Source organism: Rousettus aegyptiacus, unplaced genomic scaffold, assembly GCF_014176215.1.
Source record: "Rousettus aegyptiacus isolate mRouAeg1 unplaced genomic scaffold, mRouAeg1.p scaffold_m13_p_15, whole genome shotgun sequence".
NCBI lineage: Eukaryota > Metazoa > Chordata > Mammalia > Chiroptera > Pteropodidae > Rousettus > Rousettus aegyptiacus.
Genome location: NW_023416290.1, coordinates 59,309,742 through 59,317,586, shown reverse-complemented (window position 1 = coordinate 59,317,586; position 7,845 = coordinate 59,309,742). Strand labels below are relative to the sequence as shown.

General features: G+C 59.5%; 1 long non-coding RNA gene across 2 annotated transcripts; it reads right to left on the bottom strand.

Annotated features, from left to right (window-relative positions):
- Positions 1-1,829: 1,829 nt before the first annotated feature.
- LOC118612024 lies at positions 1,830-7,376 on the bottom strand. 2 transcript variants are annotated; one of them, XR_004954685.1, is made up of 3 exons: positions 6,207-7,376; positions 1,996-5,270; positions 1,830-1,904 (listed from the first exon to the last, which is right to left on the bottom strand). It is a non-coding gene; the product is annotated as an uncharacterized LOC118612024 (long non-coding RNA). The 2 variants fall into 2 exon arrangements; XR_004954684.1 differs by lacking the exon at positions 6,207-7,376 and having other exon boundaries at positions 1,996-4,222; positions 4,659-5,578.
- Between the last annotated feature and the right edge of the window lie 469 nt (positions 7,377-7,845).

The following is a 7,845-nucleotide window of genomic DNA, read 5'->3' as shown; positions in this document are numbered from 1 at the left end:
CCGCCTCAGAATTGTCAAGGTCGTCAGGAACAAAGAAAGTCTAGCAACTGCCACAGGCAACGGGAGTCTGATCGTGGGACAGAAAAAAAAAAAAAGGATATTGGGTAAAAACCAAGGAAATTCAAACAAAGTACAAAGGTTGGTGAATAATAATGTATCAATCCTGATTCATTAACTGTAACAAATATATCACAGTAATATAAGATGTTAATAATAGCAGAAACTGGGTGTGGGGTATCTGGGAAGTCTCTGTGCTATTTTTGAATTTTTTCTGTAAATCTAAAACTATTCTAAAATTAAACATTTCTTTTTAAAAACCCACAGTGAGTTACATCAACAAAAGCAAATCAGAAAAAGTGCCAGTGTCCTTACAAGAGAAAGGAGAGGAGGTTTGGAGGAGGAGGCTCCCACGCCGAGGGGAGGCCAGGGCGGGGAGGCCGGCCCGGGGGAGCGGGTGAGGTGTGACCAGGTAGTTCCCTAGTGGCCTCAGAGGGCGCCTGGCCCCGCCCTCCTCGGTTCGGACTGCAGCCTCCAGGCCCACGGGACCACGCGTTCCTGACGCTCAAGCCGGTGGCCTGTGGTTGTCTGCCGGAGCCCTTGGAGATGGGCTTGTTCCCAGCCCCTCCCCGCTCGGCCCTCTCGGAGACCGGGGACAGGAGAGGCGGCTCCGAGGTTAGGACATGTGACCCAGAACGCCCAGGTCGCCTCCTTGTCCGGCCCGCCCAGGACGGCACCGGCTTCCTCATCCCTGCTCACAGCACCGGGAACGTCACCGCTGCGGCCGGAGGAGCAGGGCTCAGAGCCCGTGTGCTGGACGCAAGCCCAGCTCAGCCACCCAGGCTGCTGTGACGACTCCGGAGACGGGGCAGCTTGAACAACAGGATTTTACATCTCACCGTCCTGGAGGCGGAAGTCCAAGGTCAAGGGGTCGGGTTGGCAGACTTCCAATTTCTTTCTCTTTTGATAAGGACACTAATCCTTCATGGGGAGCCCCACCCTCACAACCTCATCTAACCCTAACCACCTCCCAAAGGCCTCACATCGGGTGAGGGCCTCCTAGCGGGGGGTGGGGGGGGGGTCACAAATGTCCCCTCCGGAGCAGCTTCCTGCAAGCCGTGTGGCTTCAGGCCAGTCTCTCGGCCTCTCTGGGCCTCATCTCCTCACTCGTGAAACGGTTGCAGCCACGTTCTCTGCTTCGTGGAGATTGAATGATGGGCACGCACTGGTCCCCGGGGCCGAGTGCCTGCAGATGTCCGAGTTGCCTGTGCATCGGGCAGTGCTAGCCCCACCGTCCTGCTCGCGGCCCCCACCCCGGCCCACTGTGCCCCCTGGTCCTCACTGCAGCCTGGGGAGATCGCTCCAGCGGGGCCCAGGGGTGCGGGGACTGCCTCCAGGGCTCGGCTCCACCCACTCACGCACACTGCCCAGGGCCTGGCCTCCAACCCAACCTCCCCCAGACCCCTTGGGGTCGGCACGCCCCTGCCTTCTTCCCGGTGACCCCTCACACCCAGCCATGATGCGTCTTCAGCCGTCAGAAGTCTCTGGTGAGGGACGACACCCCACTCACAGACCAGCCACTTGGGGTCCCCTCCTCCACTCACCAGCTCGCATATAAGCCCCTCTTTCCTAAGTGGCCACCGCCCAGCTGTGTGACCTTGGTCGGGCCACTTAGCCTCTCTGAGCCACACTGTTTTTTCCCCTGAAATGCGGGTGAGACCCATGGCTTCCCGGAGCCACCGCCTGGGTCTGTGAGCTGTCCACGTAAGTACCTCCAGCTCCACGCGCACGCTCACCTGACCGGTCCGCGAGCAGTGTCCTAACCGGGTGTTCTCCTCCTTTATGGTGAGTTGGGGGGGCCTTCTGGAGACAGGGCCCTGCCTTTGGCATTGAGCACCGAAGAATCACTTAAAATATAAAAATAACATTTTTACGGTTATTAAAGTAATAAGCACTGATTACAAAACACGTAAAATAAAAAACTAAGACAATACCTACAGGAATGATGAACCGGAGGAAAATTGCTGGCAATCTCATCCCCTGGAGTGATTAAGATGCTGGTAAATAGGTTTTTTGAGCTTCGCGGTCCGCATTATTCTTGTTCTCTAGAGAGCCGGGGAGCCGCGGTGATGGAGAGAGAACTTGACGAAGCGGCCCCGTTGGGGACGCGGCCCGTGGCCCGTCTTTGCACACAGCACCATCCGCCACGGGCAGCGCTGCACATCCGGGAACGCAGGTCCTCGCCGTCTCAAAGCTGCCCGCCGACCCACCCTGCGATCCGCCGGCGAAGGCTCAGCTCCCTCCCAGGGGCTCGCGAACGGCGCCGAGAACTCGCGGAGCCCGCGTGCATGGCCCCGGCATCGCGTGCGGCTCCCGTCCCGTTCTTTGGTTATGACACACCCCGGAAGGAGTCGCTGGGCCGCGGGGTGTGAGCGTTTTAAAACCTCCTCCGGCACAGGGGCCTCCGGTGAAATGACACCCCCGCCCTCAGAGCGAGAGGCGCCTGGTCCCCAAACCTCGCCAGCCCCTCGCTCGCTCCAGGCCGCAGAGCTGGTCACGCAAAGGCAGCGCGTGGCTGACAAAGTGTGAGCTTGGAGGCAGGAGGCAGGGGCCCTGCGCCCGCGGGCGGTCTTCGGTTCCCCGCGGTGAGCCCGCCCGTTGTCTTTGTTCGTTTTTCTTTGAGTTTTGTTATTTAATAGATACTTGGAGCTCGCTTCTGTATGACAGTCTGACAGTCAAAGGAAGGGCACACAGGAAAGCCGTCCTGAGTTAGAACTGTCCTGGACTCCGCACGAACAATGCGCGCGCGCACTCAGACATGCGTGCATGCAGACACGCGTGCAAACACCTGCGCTCATGTGTGCGCACAGGCACACGAACACGTGTGTGCTCACACACGCACGTACAGGCACACACACGCACACGAATATGTGCCCTGAGTGATGAGAGGGTGCACGGTGCTTCGGAGCAGTGAACGGGACCGGAACGTGGCTGTGCCTGCCCCGCGGGCTGCAGGCTCCGGGGCGCAGCCCGTGCCCCCTGCGCCCGCCTCACCCGCCTCACCCGCCTCACCCGCCACAGCCTCCCGCAGCCGTCACTACCCAGTGAGTAGGAGCCGCGCGCAGGATGGAGCCGGGAAGCGGCGAGACTCAGAGCTGGGCCAGGCCACCTCCACCCCGGGGACTCGGGTTGCAGCCAACACAGCTGTGCACAGGACCCCGCGCCCAGCACCGGGCTGAGCCCGGTTCTCCCTCTCCAGGGCACGGTAGCCCCACTGGGACCCTTAACCCCTTTCCCTGGGCCCCAGAGCTCAGGGCGCAGAAGCAGGGACAGGTTGATGACTGAGCATGAAGCCACCGTAAAGGCCACCGCAAGCTCAGGAGGCAGTAACAGGAGCAGAAGGTGCAGAAGGCGGCAGCTGACGGGACACTGTCCTGGGCATTGGGTCCAGGGGCGGGCACTGCCACCGAGACCCAGCCGCAGCCCCACCCTGAGGCCACCGGGAGGGACCTTCCTCGGGCGGCTCTCCAGCCAACCTCCAGTCCTCGTTGGAGCTCACCTCCAACCTCCAGGGGGCGCTGAAACCCCCTGAGAGTCGGCCTTCCCCTCTGAAAATGGGGGTGACACCCTTTATCACAGAGCTGGGGGACAATCCAACGAGCCCACAGCTTCCGGCGCCGGACAGGGAAACAGTCTGGATTTGGTTCGTGGTGTCTCTGCATTTCTCACCCCACATGCACCCCAGAGGAGACCTGCTTCCCCAGGTTCAAAGCGGGGAAACTGAGGCACGGAGCGCCGCCTGACCAGCTTCACAGTGCTGAGGACGGAGTGATATTGGGGAGAGGCCTTCGCAGCTGCGAAGCCTGCCCGGCGGGGTCTCACGGGAAGACCCGGGCGAGTCCCGCAGGGTGTCAGGCAGGAATAGCACGAGGAGCGTGGGGCTCTCTGAAGCGTCCTCTCTGAGTGCGGAGAAAGGACCCGGGAGGCTGAGGCGGGGCGGGGGCCTCGCTAGCCGCCGAGAGGCGGGGGCCCTCGGAGCGCGCGCCTCCCCGTCCGCAGCCGCGGTCGCTGTTTGCCCTGCATGTCTGTCTCGGGGGAGCTCGGTCGGGTCAGCGGCGGAGAGAGGGCTCTGTGAGGGTGCGCGTGGGACAAATGTCAGCCGCCGTCAACTTCTCTCTCTGCCACCTCAAGCTCCTTAGCCGCGAAGGGCCCCTGGGGACGTCCGCTGTTGACAAGAGGGAGAGGGAGAGAAGGCGTAAGCCACCAAGACGGAAGGATCAGGCACAAAGCTGCCTGCGAAGCCGCGCTGCTCGAGAACTCCACGATGAAATATTCATGGGCCCCTCCGCCCGGCCTCCCGGGCGTGGGTGGCTTCCCGGAGCTGCAGCCGTGACGGGGGATCATGGTGGTGGCCCTGGACGGCGGGCGCTGGGACCCGATGTGGACAAGAGAGATCCCCACCTGCCCTTTGTAAGGGTCCCCAGACAAGGGACAGCTTGTGCCAGCCCCGTGCGTCAGCCAAAGACACAGCGAGGCCGGGAGAGGGAGTGGCCCACGGGCAGCCGACGCTGGCCGTGCGCCGGGCGCGGCACGGAGCGCCACACGGGTCCCCGCGGCTTTGTGCCCACCGTGGCCGGTGACACGCTCCTTATGGTTCTTACTTTGAAAATGGAGGAAGTGCAGCTCGCAGCGTAAAGACCCTTGTCCTGTTCTCACGAAGCCCTGGGCCAGGACTGGAGCCCAGGGCTGTCCACCCTGAAGGACCTGTGTGTTCGTTCTCCATCAGGTCCAGGTGTGGCCGCCCCCGTCACCACAGGGGACCCAGCACCGAGAGCCAGCAACACCACCCCGGCCCCGCGGGGAAGTCACGTGGCCCGGGCAGCAGCCCGTCAGACACCAACCCTGAGGTCCCACACACAGACACGGAGGAAAGGGCCTCGTCCACCTGCGATGTGGACATGGGGCTAAGGACCCCGTCATCTAAACAGGAGGCTCATGCTGCCTGCGAGGAGAGGCGATCGTCTGATGGGCGCACGATGTCCAAAGGGCATCCACGCGGGCGGGCAGTGATGGGGCGGGGGGGCCGCGGCCCCCGTGGGGCGCGCACAGAAGGGATCACGCCATCACTCAGCCCACTCGGGGCCTCGATCGTCAGCTCCTGTTGGGCAAGGTTTTGGCGTCGGGTGGAGTAGAGTGTGAATCCTGGACCTGTCACGAGCTGGCTGCGTGAGGCGGGAAAGTCACTGAACCTCTCCGCGCTTGAGTTTTCTCATCTGAAAAAAAAATTGAAACAACATGTCCTCCCTCAGAAAGTTGTGGTGAGAAGGAAATGAGATCATGTCAGTGGTCGATAAACGTTTGTTGTAATTGTTGCCGTCGTATCGTTGTGCTGGCAATGGAGGTAACGATGACGATGATGATGATGATGGCGATGGTGGTGGCGATGGAATGACGACTTCAAGAAATAACGACTGAAAACTTTCAGAATTAGACCAAACATAAACATTCAGATTCAAGAAAGTGAGTGAGCCCCAAACAGGAAAACCCGAGAAAATCCACACGCAGACTCATCATAGTCAAACCCTTCTGAAAACTAAAAAAAAAAAAAAAAACAAAAAAACAAAAAAAAACCGTGGTGGGGGACATCTTGAAAACAGCCAGAGAAAAACAACACTTTGCCCATCGGGGAAAAACAATTAGAGCGACGGTGAGTTTCTCATCAGAAACCGTGGAGGCTGGAAGGAAGCGACACACTATTTTTCAAGGACCGAAAGGAAAGAACTGTCAACCCGGAGTTATACACCCAGCGAACACATCCTTCAAAAACGAGAGGGAAATAAGGACATTCTCAGGTGAAGGGAAACGGAGCGAATTCGTCTTGCGAGCAGACCTACCCTAGGACCGCGGCTGGGGGCCTTTCCTCAGACGGACAGGAAACAGTAAGGGAAGGATTCGTGCAGCGTCAGGAAGGAAGGAGGGAAGGAAGGAAGGAAGGAAGGAAGGAAGGAAGGAAGGAAGGAAGGAAGGAAGGAAGGAAGGACAAGCAACAGAAAGAGTAACAATGTAGCTAAACGCATCACGTCGTCTTTGTCCTCCTAACAGACGTTGTAACACTGAGGTTCCAAATCTATGTACAGAGAGTATCACAAACTATTATGTTATAAATAAGGGAAGGTAATGAGACGTAAAGGGGAGTCGGTTTTCCACACCTGACTCGAATTGGTGAGGGGACGACTCCAGGGTGCCGTGGTAAGTCGCAAGCGCAATGTAAGACCGAGAACAGCCACCGAAACAGCTCCGTGGGAGACGCGGTCAGAAACCCCGTAGCAGCGGGAGCTAAACGGAATTCAGAGCATCTGTTCGAGTAACCCACAGGAAACCAGGAAAAAGAGAGGAGAAACAAACGTCAGAAAGAACAGAAAACAAAAAATAAAAAGGCAGCTCATTTTAAGCCCTTCATACCCATCAGTACATTAGGTGTAAATGGACTAAACTCGCCGATTATGAGGTAGAGATTGACAGAGTAGATGCAACCAGCCCCAGCTGCAGGAGGTCCTGCAGTTAGTCCTATCAGGCCAGTCCGAGCCCGGAGCCCGGCTCTAGCCCTGGTCCAGCTCTCGGCCCCCCAGGTAGCCTTGCGATGGGGACCAGCTACGTAAGTCACAGGGCTCCCTGCAGAATGAAAACGTGGGGCCCTTGCTTTCAAATTAGGCATTTCAACATGGGCCTCGTCGAGCGGGTGACGACCCCCCGCGCTCTGAGGCTTCGGGCGACTTCTCCCACCTCGGCCGCACTGCCCGGCCCGCGCCAGGCCGGCCCGTGGCAAACACCTTGGTGAGAAACGGAGCACTTTGCTCTCTCCGGGCACATAACGCACCTGGTCGTTGCTTTGGAAGCAAATGTGGGACTTGGGTCATTTCTGCCAACATGAACGTTCGCTCTACGAACATGAGAGGAGAAGCTGCTTCTCGGCCTTTGCCTGTCTGCGTGAGCGGTGGCCCCCGTTCCGTGCAAAACCGTGTGCATTTGTAAAAGCCGTTTTAAATGACAATTAGATTCAATGCATGTAACAGACCAGCAACACATACGATGGAAAGCCGTGAACAGCAACGCCTACATAACAAACCGCCCCAACAGGAAGAACCACTTAAAACAACACAATTACAGCAATGCGATGTTTTGAAACAATAAAATTTAGCCACGAGGCCACGAGTCTACGGCACACAGCTGGCCAGGCTGTCCTGGCCAGACCCTGGTTCTCGGCCGGCTCGCCTCACTTTGCCCGGGGCTTTCCCAGTTTCGATGCTGAGCGTCCCGTGTCCCCACACCCCTCAGGCAGACCACGAGGGCTGGTCGCCCTGGGAACTCACCTGTGTCTGGACGGGTGGAGCAGCCGGGTCACGCCGCAAAGTGCAGGCAGACAGAACGGGGCAGCCAGCCCCACGAGCCGCGGCCACGTTCGAGTTCGTGGTGAGCTGGCCGGTGAGCTGGCCGTGGCGGCTGCGTCCTGAGCACCGCCCGGGGCGGGGCACCTCGACCCCGCCCCTGAAGGGGACCCGAGTGGCACACAAGGACCGCAGCGCCCCCACCCCGTTCTGAAGAGCCACACTCGCTCCGACTCCCAGAACAAGCAGCCCGCGGCCTCTTGTCTTCCTCTCGGTCAAGCACGCAGCTCGGATGGTCTCTTTAAGCCCAGCAGGCTCAGGCCGTGCTCAGCGCCGAGGGTCAGGGGGGCAGTATGCGGGGTGTCTCTGAGTCTGGCGCCCCTGGGGGTGACGGGCCAGAGGTGACTGAGTGCTGTGGCTTGAAAGGCTGCCGTGGGCCGCGGGCTGCGGGCTGGGATGAAAG